General features: G+C 42.0%; 1 pseudogene; it reads left to right on the forward strand.

Annotated features, from left to right (window-relative positions):
• Nucleotides 1–1,078: 1,078 nt before the first annotated feature.
• On the forward strand, nucleotides 1,079–2,320 carry LOC127214352 (BTB/POZ domain-containing protein KCTD20-like; annotated as a pseudogene).
• Nucleotides 2,321–13,058: the final 10,738 nt, after the last annotated feature.

A 13,058-nucleotide genomic window follows, 5' to 3' on the forward strand; every position in this document is an offset into this window, starting at 1 on the left:
CTTACCATCCATATCATACAAATGTCCCAACATACCACTCTGAAGAGATGAAATGAAAAAAGCTCCCCATTGTCCAACACAGACTTCAATCACAGTGTTTCAACACTGGAGCTGCCAGTCCAACCTCCCAGCAAAACGGAATCACTTGAGGACATATGCAAGAAATGCACTTCTTCCTACTGTCAGCTTCCCTCTCTCCTCCAATGTAGCAAGTGAGGAAAGACACACACAACACAACAACAATCACTTCCATATGGATGTTTGTCCTAGTCGGTTATAGTTATATATAGTTTGATGCTGTTGGAGCGTACTGTTAACTTTAAGAGAAGCAAGCATCAAACTCCCAGCTTGCCCATGTACCTTGGTCAGGGATATTTATACCCACAATATTTAGGTTTGTCAGGTAAACAGTTGTAAAACACATCTACTCCATTTCTTATTTTAAACACTGTAAACTAAGTTAGTACAACTGACTTGAATCATTGCTTCCTTCTCTACTTAGTGGTTTTTGAATAGGCAAGGGGGTGGTGTGCTTAAGTCTCTGAACTGTATTCTGCTAACACCCAGTCCAGTTCAATGTTGAGCAATCAGAGAAATGTCATAAACCCATACATAATGTTTTCAGGGCCAGGGGAAAAAGGAAAAGTTAAGCTGATTATAACTTAGACACTCTGGTGGTTTGAATAACAATGGCCCTCACAGGCTGTGCACTAGTTGAAATGTTAGGAGCTATTGCCCTGTTGAGGTGGGTGTGGCCTTGCTGGAAGAATTAAGTGACTGGGGTTGGCTGTGAGTTTTCAGAAACCAAGGCAAGACCCAGAGTCTCTTTTTCTGTTGCCTAGAGATCCATATAAAGAACTGTCTGGTAATTCTCTTCCATCTTCCATCATGTCTACCAGTATGCTGCTATGCTTCTCACTATGATGACAATGGTCTAAACCTTTGAAGCTGTAAGCATGTCCCAATCAAATGTTTTACTTTATAAGATTTGCCATGCCGGGAGCACAGTGGATCCTGGCGATGGTAGCTGCTTTCTGGCATCCCGGGTGGTGTCGGGACTCTGGGCCTAGAGGGCCGGCTTCCTCTCTAAGAATGAATGGTCAACAGGGCAGTGATGGCGACAGGTTATTGCAGCCAAAGCTCAGCTGCCTAGGAGATAAGACCTAAGCTGCCATTCGAGAGAAAGAAAGCAGCAGTTTGGTGTCCTCTGGACTTTATGTTCTCACTTATCCCCTAGCTATCAGGAATGAAGACTTTGCACTTGGCTATGCCCCTCGGCCAGCAAGCCTTCAGTATCCTCAAATAATGCCACTCCCTGAAGATAGCCTCCAGAGTTGAAGCAAGCAGAACCACAAGCCCTTCATCGTTTCAGAGAGATTTGGAAACATTGCCATAGGCTTCGGAGGTAGCTCTCACTCCCAAGCCCCAGAGAAAGTGACGCTTCTTGTAGATGGCACACGTTTTGTGGTAAACCGCTTATCCGGATACCATGTTGGGAAGGATGTTTGGACCAGGAAGAGAATACAACTTCACAAGACCCAATGATAAGAGTATGAGATTGCAAAAAGGATCAGTGCCACTGTGTTCCACACAGTGATGGATTATTACAAAAACTGGCACCATCAACTGTCCTGATGGCATCTCTATCCCAGATCTGAGAGACGCGTGTGACTATCTCTGAATTAACTTTGACTTCAACACTATCCGATGTCAAGATTTAAGTGCTTTACTCCATGAGCTGTGCAACGATGGTGCCCACAAGCAGTTTGATCACTACCTCGAGGAACTTATTCTGCCCACCATGGGGGGCTGTGCCAAGAAAGGGGAGTGAGAGTGTCACATTGTCATGCTGACAGATGAGGACTCTGGACTGGGATGAAGACCACCCCCACCCATGGGGGAAAAGTATTCCCAAATACTCTACAGCTCCAAGCTCTACAGATTCTTCAAATACATCGAGACTCAGGATGTTGCTAAAACAGTGTTGAAGGAACGGGCCTGAAGAACATTCGCATTGGAATTGAAGGCTACCCTACCTGCAAAGAAAAGACTAAGAGGAGATCTGGTGGGAGGTCTGAAGTTATCTATAATTATGTACAGCCCCCTCTATCCAGATGTACTGGGAGAAGGAAGAAGGAAAGATTCACCATGTGTATTTCCATTGTGTTCGCAGCAAATCCCTCACTAATTTGGTGGCTGCTAGAGAGGATGTCTTGGAAGACCAGGAGATAATAATGCACCACCCACCTTAAGTGGATGAACTTGACAGGTTAAATGCTCCACTCTCTCAGATGGCTCCTAATGACTTCCAAGATTAGGGACAATCCCACCTGCCTCTCCGTTGACAGAGCTCTTCTCTTTGTGGGTACCCTCAACCTGTCCTGTGTTTTCTCACCCTAAGGAGATGCTTCCTCCCATCTATTTCTGTCCCCTCTCAGTTGTTGTTATACCCTTTTCTGAGTCTGCCTCTGGCTGGGTAAAGAAACTCTGTGGTAATTAGGTGACCAGCCTAGCCAGCCCTGGTAAACATACATTTTGTGTCTGGTGCAGTTGGTTGGGTCTTGTACAACTACAGGAGAGTTGGTTGACTCCTGTCACTTGATGGCAGTGACGTCAAGGCTGTTCTTAGGAAGAAGGGTATTTTCTGTGTCACAGCATCTTCACCGTGGCAGATCTACCTTGCTCAGAAAAGAACTGAAGTGTAACTAAACAACCCTGGTTTTTGTGGTGATCATTGTTGTCTTGGTGAGGGGAAGGCCAACATTCAGAAGTTACTTCCGGGAGTTTACTGGCTCACATCTGAGGTCAGGTTTGGCCCTGACTTTGTTGGTGCTATGTCTGCCCAATAGGGGCTGAGCAGCCCACGCCCTGGTTCAGTGGTGCTTCCCCTGTGCTGATCCATCGGTGGCCACTGCAGTGTGATTGTATCTGTGTGTGTAGTGTTGAGGTGTGAGCAGTCATTTCTTTGTCCTTAGGAGTTGGGTCCCTGCCTTTTATGAAGTAGGTCTTACCCCACGCCTTTACCTTGCAGTGGCTCCAGCCCATGGAGTTTGAGTAGGAGGCAGTAAAGGCTCATGGGTGGCAATGGATGGTGGGAACTGAAGGCAGGCCTGGGACACAGGCTGGCCGTGTGGAGAGGAGGCTTCTGTACTCTCAGGCCCACCCTTACCTACATTTCAGTCTTGAGGTCTGGTGCCCCACTGCAGTCTTGCCTGCTGTTCCCAGAGTGGGCACATTGTTTAGTGTTCCTTGCAGGGTCAATGACTGGGTTCTAGTCATCTTTGGAGTTGGTTCCTGGCTGTCTGAGGAAGAGGACTTCTCTAATAAAGAATGGATTTGGAGCTTACATATCTTTTGTAAGTGCCTGAATAAGAAAGTCAGGCTGTGTGCACAGACAGACTCATGAAAAAAGTGACTTTACTCAGAGTAAAGCAGGGTAGAAGATAACCTGACCCTGAGGCTTGATTGTTCAGTATGTCCTTGTAGCCTGTGTAGTGGATGGAAACACCTTAAAGGAGGTGCAGAATAGGGACACAGTATTAAAAAGTCAGAAATTAGATGGCTCTCCATGGGAGATGGAAGAGACTGGGTGGGTACAACAGTGCCTTAGTACTGTATCCAGCACCTCAGGAGAGTGAGCAGGCCTGAGAAATGCTGTAGGAACAGCACAGAGGGCGGGGCGCCCTCTCAGACATAGGGCGTGTCTTAGGGAGAATGAATGAATGCTCAGAGCACAGCCTTCAGCTTACAGTGTGATTCCCTTTGCTTTGAGTCAGGAGTTTTAGTGCTGCACTCACTATCACTTACTGCCCTCTGTAGTTTGAGGTGGGTGCAGGGAGCACAGCAGGGCCGCCCCTTCCCAGGAGGCAGAGCCACTTTTGTGCCTGCATGGGATCACTTCTGGAAAATTACATTTTCTCCTAAAGGCAAAATGCTTATAGATTTTGCCTCTTTACTTTGTATTTACTTTTGAATTTGCACTTGTTCACCTACCAGTGTTTACAGAATCCTGTATATGGGATGCTTTTTCTATAATAAAATATTTTTATTCGTGGAAAAAAAAATGAGTTGCCATGCCAACTTCAACTTCAGAGATTACCTGTGAAATCACCATTGTTAGACTTAACTGATCAGAATGGCTAAATAAGCTATAGCAATTTGTAATTAATGATAAAAATGCTTTATTATTCTCCTAAAAAAAGAGTTGTCATGTTCATGGTGTCTCTTCACAGCAATAGAACACTGACTAAGACAGACACACTTTGCTAGTACTAAAAATAATGCATCTCTTCACATTCCGTAAGCTACACAACACAACTGTACAGAATTCCTTCTTACCAAGCCACCTGGAGTCCCATAAAAAAGGCTGGTAGGTGGTGAAACAGTATAATTTCCATCATCCTTCTGTTCAAATGACATCTTTTTGAAATTTGTATATTCATTTGTGAGTTTAGCTTTGGGAATCAATGTCACAGTGTGAATGTGGACATCAGAGAACAGCACTCATGTTTGGTTCTCTCCTACTATGTGGAATTCTGGAGGCTGAATTCTGGAGGGTTAGAGGCAAGTGCATTTACTGACTGAATCATCATATATTCAGAAGCATCATTTTAATAAACACTTTCAAAGGTTATGTGTATTTATCAAAGTTATCATTTTAGCCACCAGGAAGTAGCTAATGACACAATATTGGACAATATACTAAATCCTTTACTGTTGATGCATTCCTAAAAACATGTAATGCTACTACCCTTGCAAGGAAAAAAAAAAAAACTACACACAAGTGAGATGTTCAAGACTTCAAAACCATGCAAAGAAAAGTAAGGATCTGAACTGAAATTTTTATAACTACAAAAGTGTAGTTCTACGAAATTGTGCTTTCTGCCAATTTCACAATAAAAGACTATAAAAAGCTATGAATGAATTCTTCCTTCAGGAGTTTAGTAATCTCATCAAGCAGGAATGTGAGGAACAGACTGTAAACTGCAATCCATTTCACAGTGTGCCATTTGGACCCCACTTTTCTTCAAGAACAATTTAAAGAGTTTTTCAAAGCTGGAAAAAGATAAACAAACCAGTTATTTGGCCCTACAGAAACCTATGCAGGTTAGCCTTGAGTTCAAAACCAGCCTAGACAAGGATGTAGAGAATTTTCTAGCAAAGACAGTATATAGCAAAATCCATCCACTTATAGTCCTTAAGGAGAAAAAATGTCTAGTAGACACTATTTATACTACATACACTCTCCATTTAGTGAAGGAAGTCAAATTCTAAGAAACTCTAAAACACAAGCATGTATTCTCACATGTTATCACTGTCCAGGGAAGGAAAGCAACTGGTGTCCTGATCACCTGATTTTGTAGACAATTATGTAACTCCCTATTAATTTCTACATTTTGCCAACACCCTGTTCCTCACCACATATAGCCAGGAAAGAAAAATTAAGCAAAAGGATTGTAAGTTCTGGATTCCTGTGATTTAAGAATCGTTTCCCTTGGTTTCATCAGGAAAATAAAGCTGGAATTCATGTAAAGAAAAGTCAAACAAACCTGAAAACCCAGGCAATACTTCTGCAGGTTATTCAAACAGAAAACAAAGCAAATATCATTTGTATTATTTCTCAAAGAAAACTTTTAACACTAACAGATGACAAAGTGAAACAATTGAAATTAAGTTGAAATGACATGTCTGACATGGTCACTGTGTTTCAGTATGATTGACAGGATACATAAGCTAGTTTCATTTGGGAACTAAAACTAATTATCATCATAGCATATCTCCAGTCAACCAAATGCAGTGGAATGAATCCACCCAAAACTTAAGAAGGCAAATCCCCAAGACATGAAGGTGTACAAAAGTGACATCGATTTATCTCAGTCCCCTCACCTCATCTGAACTCTTTACAATGACCTTTCAAGAACTGGAGCACTTTCCTGATCTCGGCAATCCAAAGATTAAAAAAAAAAAATTAATAGGCAACTTCTGGAAATAGAAGGGGATACGGGGATGAAGATAGTATTAAAAAAAAAAAAAGCACATCTGTTTGATGAACTCTCAAAACTAAACTACTTTACTGTGGAGTTGAGATCCAAAGACCAAAAACGAAAATGTTTTTCAGTCCAATTTTCATTGTAAATTCCTGAATTCTCAGTAGGATCCAGCAACTTAATGTGATGCAACTGTCCCTTTGCAAGATGGGATCGGAATGGGGTTACACTTTCTCAAAGAGAACAAAATTGAAGGTTTCCTCATCAATAGTTTGATGTGTCTTGCAAGTACTATTTACTCACTAGGTCTGCAAGTGCTAGCTGCTGTCCTAAGGCTTGGTGGCGGAGGAGCCAGATGGCACAGTTCCTGGATCATTGCTGCTTCTTGGGAAGAAAGCCTGGAAAAGCCCTTAAGGCAGCAGGGGCTTGAGGTGTTTACCCTGCTCAACTGACCCAAGGAGCACATTACAGGGCAATAGACTGTCCAGGCCTCACCGAATAGTCTTCCCTCAAAGGAAAGCCTCAGCAGGGGACACTGAAGCAGGCAGCAGGAGAATGGGGATTCTAGGAAGATGGGGTCAGCAGCCATGACTCCCATGCCAAGTAGCTGATGAGACAGAGGCAAGTCCCCCATTCTCTTCACATCACTGCAACCTCTCCTGAAAATCCCAAACTGCTCTCAGGGCTCCCTGCAGGCTTATATATTGCTGCTCTGCTCCTTGAGGGCAGAGAAGGACATATTTGGTGACTCACTTGAATGGGGTTGGAGAAGAATAAAGCATCACTATGGGGATGGGAACCAAACAGCAGCTTTTCCTCCAAATCCCCACTGACCTGTACACAGCCCTGCCCACTCTCACTAGTGCCGCCTGGAAACCATTAGTAGACAGGGCAAGAGCTTAACGCTATTGGATGAATCAGCTGCTCATCACGGGGTGTGAGCCCAATAGAAAGGCTTGCAACTGTTGGCTCCAGCACTGTGCTGACATCAACTGCAGCCAAGGGCAAAGTGATCAAAGTTGGGTGGCTGGCAACAGCTGCTGGGGAAATGCCCACTCATGTTCTCCTACACCCACCATCTTCTGGAGCTGCCCTTCCTCAGTGCTTCTGGTGTTTAACTAAGTCCAAACATTTACCACACATTAACATATTGTACCCTGCTGTTTCATGTCTAACCAAGAAATGGAGTCTTCTGAGTGTCCAAGGAGGAGTAATGCCAGCTACACAAGAAGTGCTTTGGATGGGTGGATGGCCCATTGACAGGATGAAGAGTATCACAGTATTGTGATTTGAGCTACTCGATCACCATGAAGCCATTGACTTACAGTAGCCCTGGATTTGAGAAATTATCTAGTGGCTTCAGAGAAACAAAGTATGGGCATGTGGCCAGTGATGACTTAAGAGATTATATTAATTGGTTACAGGATTTAATTTCTAATTATTACATATTTTAATGTATTATTATGGGAAACAGGCCTATCATAACAAACCATTTTTGGCAGATGTTATCTCTTCAGTGAATAGAAAGTAAAAAGATTCTGGGGGTATAAATATCAAGGAATAAACTTGAGGTTTTCTATGCAGCCTAGACTTCATTTATTTTGTTTGAAGTAAGAATGGCAGTTTCTTAGGGGAGGAGGGTATTGACTGGGAAGGAACAGTTCAGAGTCTCTGAAGTATTGGTGCTGTAATTAGATCTAGGCTATTAAAACTTAAATATATGGAAATGCCATGCAGCTGTACCCCTTGGTGAATGCCCCTTTAGAGCTTATGACAGTTGATTGATTTTGGGAATGGGAGAGTAAGTTTTTTTTTTTTTTTTGTAAGAATTGAATATCAATTGGTCTACAGTGCCTCAGTGAATGGCACAGCACCAGTATGTATATATGCAGCATGAATTAAACACAGTGAATTAAAAGTTGTTAAAGAAAAAAGAGAACAAGAAGTGGTGGCCAGTGGGATGATTCATGAGTTAGTGATGTGCACCAAACCTGGTGATTTGATTTGTATCTAGAAAGGAAGGTAAAAGAAATGAAAGTAAGAGGAAGGGGATAGAAAAGAAAGATGAACAAGAAGAATAAATCTGTTTCTGCATTCTGGATGCCCTATATACACTTTTCTGGAGTTCCAAGACCCCTGAAATCTGCAGGTGCTTTGCATTCTGTGGCTTTCAGGGTATTTGTGCCTTAGTGGCTTCAGTGGTTTTGTGCAATGGCTGGAATTCTAATGACCAGCCCAATCTGTCTCCCCTTCAGTACATTACACTGCTCTTTCTCCCCAGGAATCCACTCCAGGTACAGCAGGTGCAACCAGCTGCTCCTCAGCAAGTACTGGCCTGGAATTAACTTGTCAGGGAGCATGTTCTGAGACTTCTCTGACTCATAACTGTGGGGATAATTCAGAGCACCAAGCCCCAGCCATTCACTCTTTTACTTTTTCTCTGAGTTCATTCACTAAGGGTTGAGATGTTAATTGTCAGCAGTCAAACCTGTTTATGCGTGAAATTTGGAGTTTAAAGACAATAGAAGGTCAGGTATAATGCTTCTGTCAGATTTGCTTCTCATTGTGTGATTTTCCTTGGCTGAATATATAGGCAGGAAGAAGGGATAGAGAAGAAGGAGAGATGAACAGACAAAGAAAGGAAAAAAGAGAGAAAGACAGAAAGAGAGAAAGAAAGAAAGAATGAATGAAAGAAAGGAAGGAAGGAAAGTATTCTATGGGCCCAAGTTAAAGCCCATTCTCTTCCACCCTTTTACAGTTTTTCAAGCTCATGGGAAGGCCTGTCATAAATTAAAAAAAAATAATAATAACAGAAAGATACAACAGAAAGGGAATAGATGTTGGATTTATCATATCTGAATAATTGTGTATTCATAGGCAAGTTGAGACAGGGTGCTATACACCCCAGGCTTGCTTGAACTTAGCATGTAGTTCTGGAAAATCTAGAACTTCTATTTGTCCTGCCCCTACTTCTTGAGTGCTGGGATTTTGAGCAAGAATCATCACAACTGATTTCGTAGAGTTCCTGGCATTTAACTGAAGGCTTTGTTCATGTTATAAAATCACTCTACCAAGTGAATTACATTCCCAGCCCCTCACAAGTAAGTTGTTTAACCACTTTCAGTGTATTTAGTTATTACTACTGTAAGAGAGTAACAGTGATATTTACCCATAGTGTTAAAAGTATGGTTAGAAATGTTACAATATTTAGTGCTAGGCATATTAGAAAGTATTTAAAAACAGTAGATATTAATACAGGTAGTAAACATTGCTACCATTTTTATTAAGATTCCCTTTGAAGCAATGAGAAGGTAGCCTCACAAAGCAGAATGAAAATGAAAACGTCATGCTTCTAAATGATAGCGGATTCTTACAGGTTCCTCTTGATTTGAGATTGGGGGGTATCTGGTACCATAGTAGTTGGATACCAAGGAATCACTTAGGCTATAAGAACACACAAAGCAGTTAATAAAGTACAGATGTAGGAAATAAACCTGGGTCCTGGGTAAGGAAAAAACAGTAGAGACAAGGGATTCTCTATCATGCCAGGCAGCTCACCCATTTACTAAGGGAATCACCTCAAATAAAAAGTGTAAAGAATTGCACTTGGTCCTTCTTTCTGAATCTATATTTGTTGTGATGATTAACAGAAATCACAGGAATGACGTGTCTATCTCACATAAGTACTTATGAAACTATCACCTCAGGGTTGGATGTTTTTGCTCATGACTGTTACCCAAGAACAAGAACAACTGCGCTAGCAACACAGTGAACTCCAGGCCAGCCTAGTCTAATCAGTAAGACCCTTCCTTAAAAATACAACACAAGACAAAATAAACAAAAACAACCATGTTCTTTATGTTAAAGAAAGAAAACTGACATTCATCAAGTTCCAATTTAGTATCACATATAATTTCAAGCTGTATCATGCTGCCGGTCTCAAATCTGAGTTCCACTACTGTCTGCCTTGTTTTCTCATCTGCAAAGTGGATAGAGTGACTTGACTTCTATAATAATCTATACTTACTACATGAATTTTAAGAGAAAAAAATCTGATTATGCATACTTTAGAACATTCTTGAGATATGATCTAGTACACTACAAATATTTGTCATACTTGGATGAATAAATTATTGTTAAGACAAGAACAGAGATAAGATGAGAATTTTACATGCAGTAAGACTATGTCTAACAGAAAAGACCCTTAGAATCTTAATTTAAAAGGTGGAAACAGTTGCATCAACTGATGGTTGTGCAGGTTTCATGGATGGTTACTTTGTCCTGTTGCTACGGTTCTATGGTAACACAAGCCTCCATGAAAGGAGAACGTGGTAAAGCAGAGCTGCCCATTCTATAGTGCATGGAAGAAATAGGTGTTTTATATCAGGAACCCTCTCCTAAGTGTTCCCAAAATCCTAATGTTGTACCACCAGCTGGAAGACAACTGTTCCAAGTGTGGGATGACCCTGTGGAAATGTCCCTGAAACACTCAGAAACAGAGCCTAAATGGAGGAAGTAGCTCTAAGAGGGAATAAGGGAAAACAACAAAGGAATACACCAGATCTCATTATCTAGCCTGCAAACACACCCATTAATGAACATAACTTGTTTGTTCTCTCTCTATCTCTCCGTGTGTCTCCCTCTCTGTCTATCTATCCATCCATCTATATATATATATATATATATATATATATATATATATATATATATATGTCTATCCATCATCTATCCCACACACAGAGAAATAGAGAAGTAGAGGGACCCCAGAAGTCATATTGTCACCAGAAAAAAATGAAGTGGAGATCACGATGAATGAACAGTTGCATTTGACTATGTGCCTTAGGTCTTTCAATTGGGCTTACAACACTACTATGCATCCCCTGGGAACTAAAAATCCCTAGACTACACAGAGCTTAGTCAAACTGTGTTGAGGTGATAGGAGATAATGTTCTCTTCAAGGCTCAAATCTGTCACCTCAAACTTCATCCTCAAAAGGCCTCCTACATCCATGGTCATCTAGTCAGCTCCCGACTGGATGCTCCAGAATGGAACAACTATCTAGAAAAATCAACAGAAATCAAGGATGGCAATGGGAAAGGTTATTTAAGTGTGAACCAAGAGTTGATCAGAAAAAGGACACTTTGGGGTGCAAGAAGAAAGGAGAAGACCACTTGCCCCTAAAATGCTGACAATGGGAAACACTTACTTGGCATTGGCAGTGGGCTCCAGGCTTTGTAAACTGCTTCGTACCTGTGATTTCATGTGACACCTGAAAAGCAAATGAGCCACAGGCCACCATCCTCATCAATGAGAGCTCTATGATATTCGCTAAGTAGCTCCCTGTATAGCAGCCCTATGGATATAATGACAAGCAGATTGTAACATGTGATCGACACATCTCCCTCAATGGACTGTAGTTTCTAGCAGAGTAGGAAGATTTGCATGCCAATCAACCAGTTTCTTGCAAGAGGAAAATTCTCCAGAGAAACTTGTGAATGAACACAGAAGTGAACAACTGGATGGTCTGTGGGTGGGAGACTGAATGGGTGGGAGGATGGTTACATGGGTGTCTCTATGTTTATTCTTCACATGTGGGCAGTCTGCCCCTGCTGCCTCAGCCTACCTGATGCTGCTCAGCAAGGGGGTCACGGATCTTCTTATGGATCTCCTTAAAGAGCATCTTAACCTCCTCGCAGGACTCTTGTAGTGCCATCTGCTCCTCCCAAACTTTCTGTTCTCTAGTCCCAGCATATGGACATTGTATTTTAACTGAGCCAAATATCTTAGGACCATGCTGTGGAGGGAACTGAACCAGCATCCATAAATAGTAAGCCCCACCCAGCCTCCATTAGCCAATCCTACAGTCAATTAGCACCACCCTGAAAAGTTCCAGGTCCCCAGAGCCCCCAAGACTGGAGCTCAAATTAGCCAAGCCAGCATCTCTCAGAGGGAGGCCAAATCTACAGTACAACCAGAATCCAGAAAGATTCAAACTACTTATGAAAACTCTGAGCCAAAAGCAAATTGTGCCATAGAAAACTGGTTGTAGCCTCCAGTTGTGCTTAACTGTTGTTGGTATTGGGAAAGCATAAGGAGGGAAAGGGAAAAGAGTCTCTGAAGGAGGACAGAAATCCCAACTGGAATAAATACTGTCTACATTTCTCATGGAAATGAGATCTGTGAATACCAGCCAGGGTCCCTGGGCTTCCAGACTCCTCTTCATGGTGCAAACCATTTTTCTTTCTAAGAGCCCCTGAGGCTGTCAGGACAATGATGGGAGGATCTTGGTGTTTTCTCACACTTAGCAAAACTGGGTCTAGGAGGCACAAATCCCAGAGCAACAAGGCAGGGTGCTTGCTATAGACAGGGGAGAGCCAAATCTCACAATGGGTGGCAGAATTAGCTCCACTACCATCAAGCTAAATTGGGCATTTAAATGTAGGATTCATTTTCCTCAATTAGGCCCTTGCACTTGTCCAAGGCCTCACTGATCTGTACGTCTGATATCACCTGGTTATGCTCCATTTTGAGCATCTCAGGTTCAAAATTCAGCCTGTCATAGGCCATGGCCCAAGAAGAAAAGAAACTCTTGAATGTTGCTAGAGTTTCATATTCTGACAGGTCCTGGTGCCACTTTAGCTTAATTGTTAAAATTTTGGCTGATGGCTAGGGCTTCTTATTGGCTAACTCTCTCTTACTTATTAAACCATTTCTATTAATTTAAGTATTTCTATTTAGTCATGTATTACTGGAGTTGGGTTGGGACCTGTCACTCCTTCTTCAGCTACATGGCTTTTCTTCCCAGTCTCACTCTGCCTATCTTTACCAGAATTCTCCTTGTCTCTTACCCTGCCTAATTTTCTCCTTCTATTGATCAGTGTTTTATTCAACAACCTATATAAGAAACATATATAAAAAAGGACATCCCTCATCACATGTCCAGAGGTCTCATGGATCATAAGAAATCAAGCTGTGACCTGAACTATGACAGTCCAGTGAATGCTATAGCCTGACACCTATACCCTGGTGTCTCCTGGCACATATTAAACTTACTAATCTGTGCCTAGGCTA

The sequence above is a fragment of the Phodopus roborovskii genome, unplaced genomic scaffold (genome assembly GCF_943737965.1).
Source record: "Phodopus roborovskii unplaced genomic scaffold, PHOROB, whole genome shotgun sequence".
Lineage (NCBI taxonomy): Eukaryota > Metazoa > Chordata > Mammalia > Rodentia > Cricetidae > Phodopus > Phodopus roborovskii.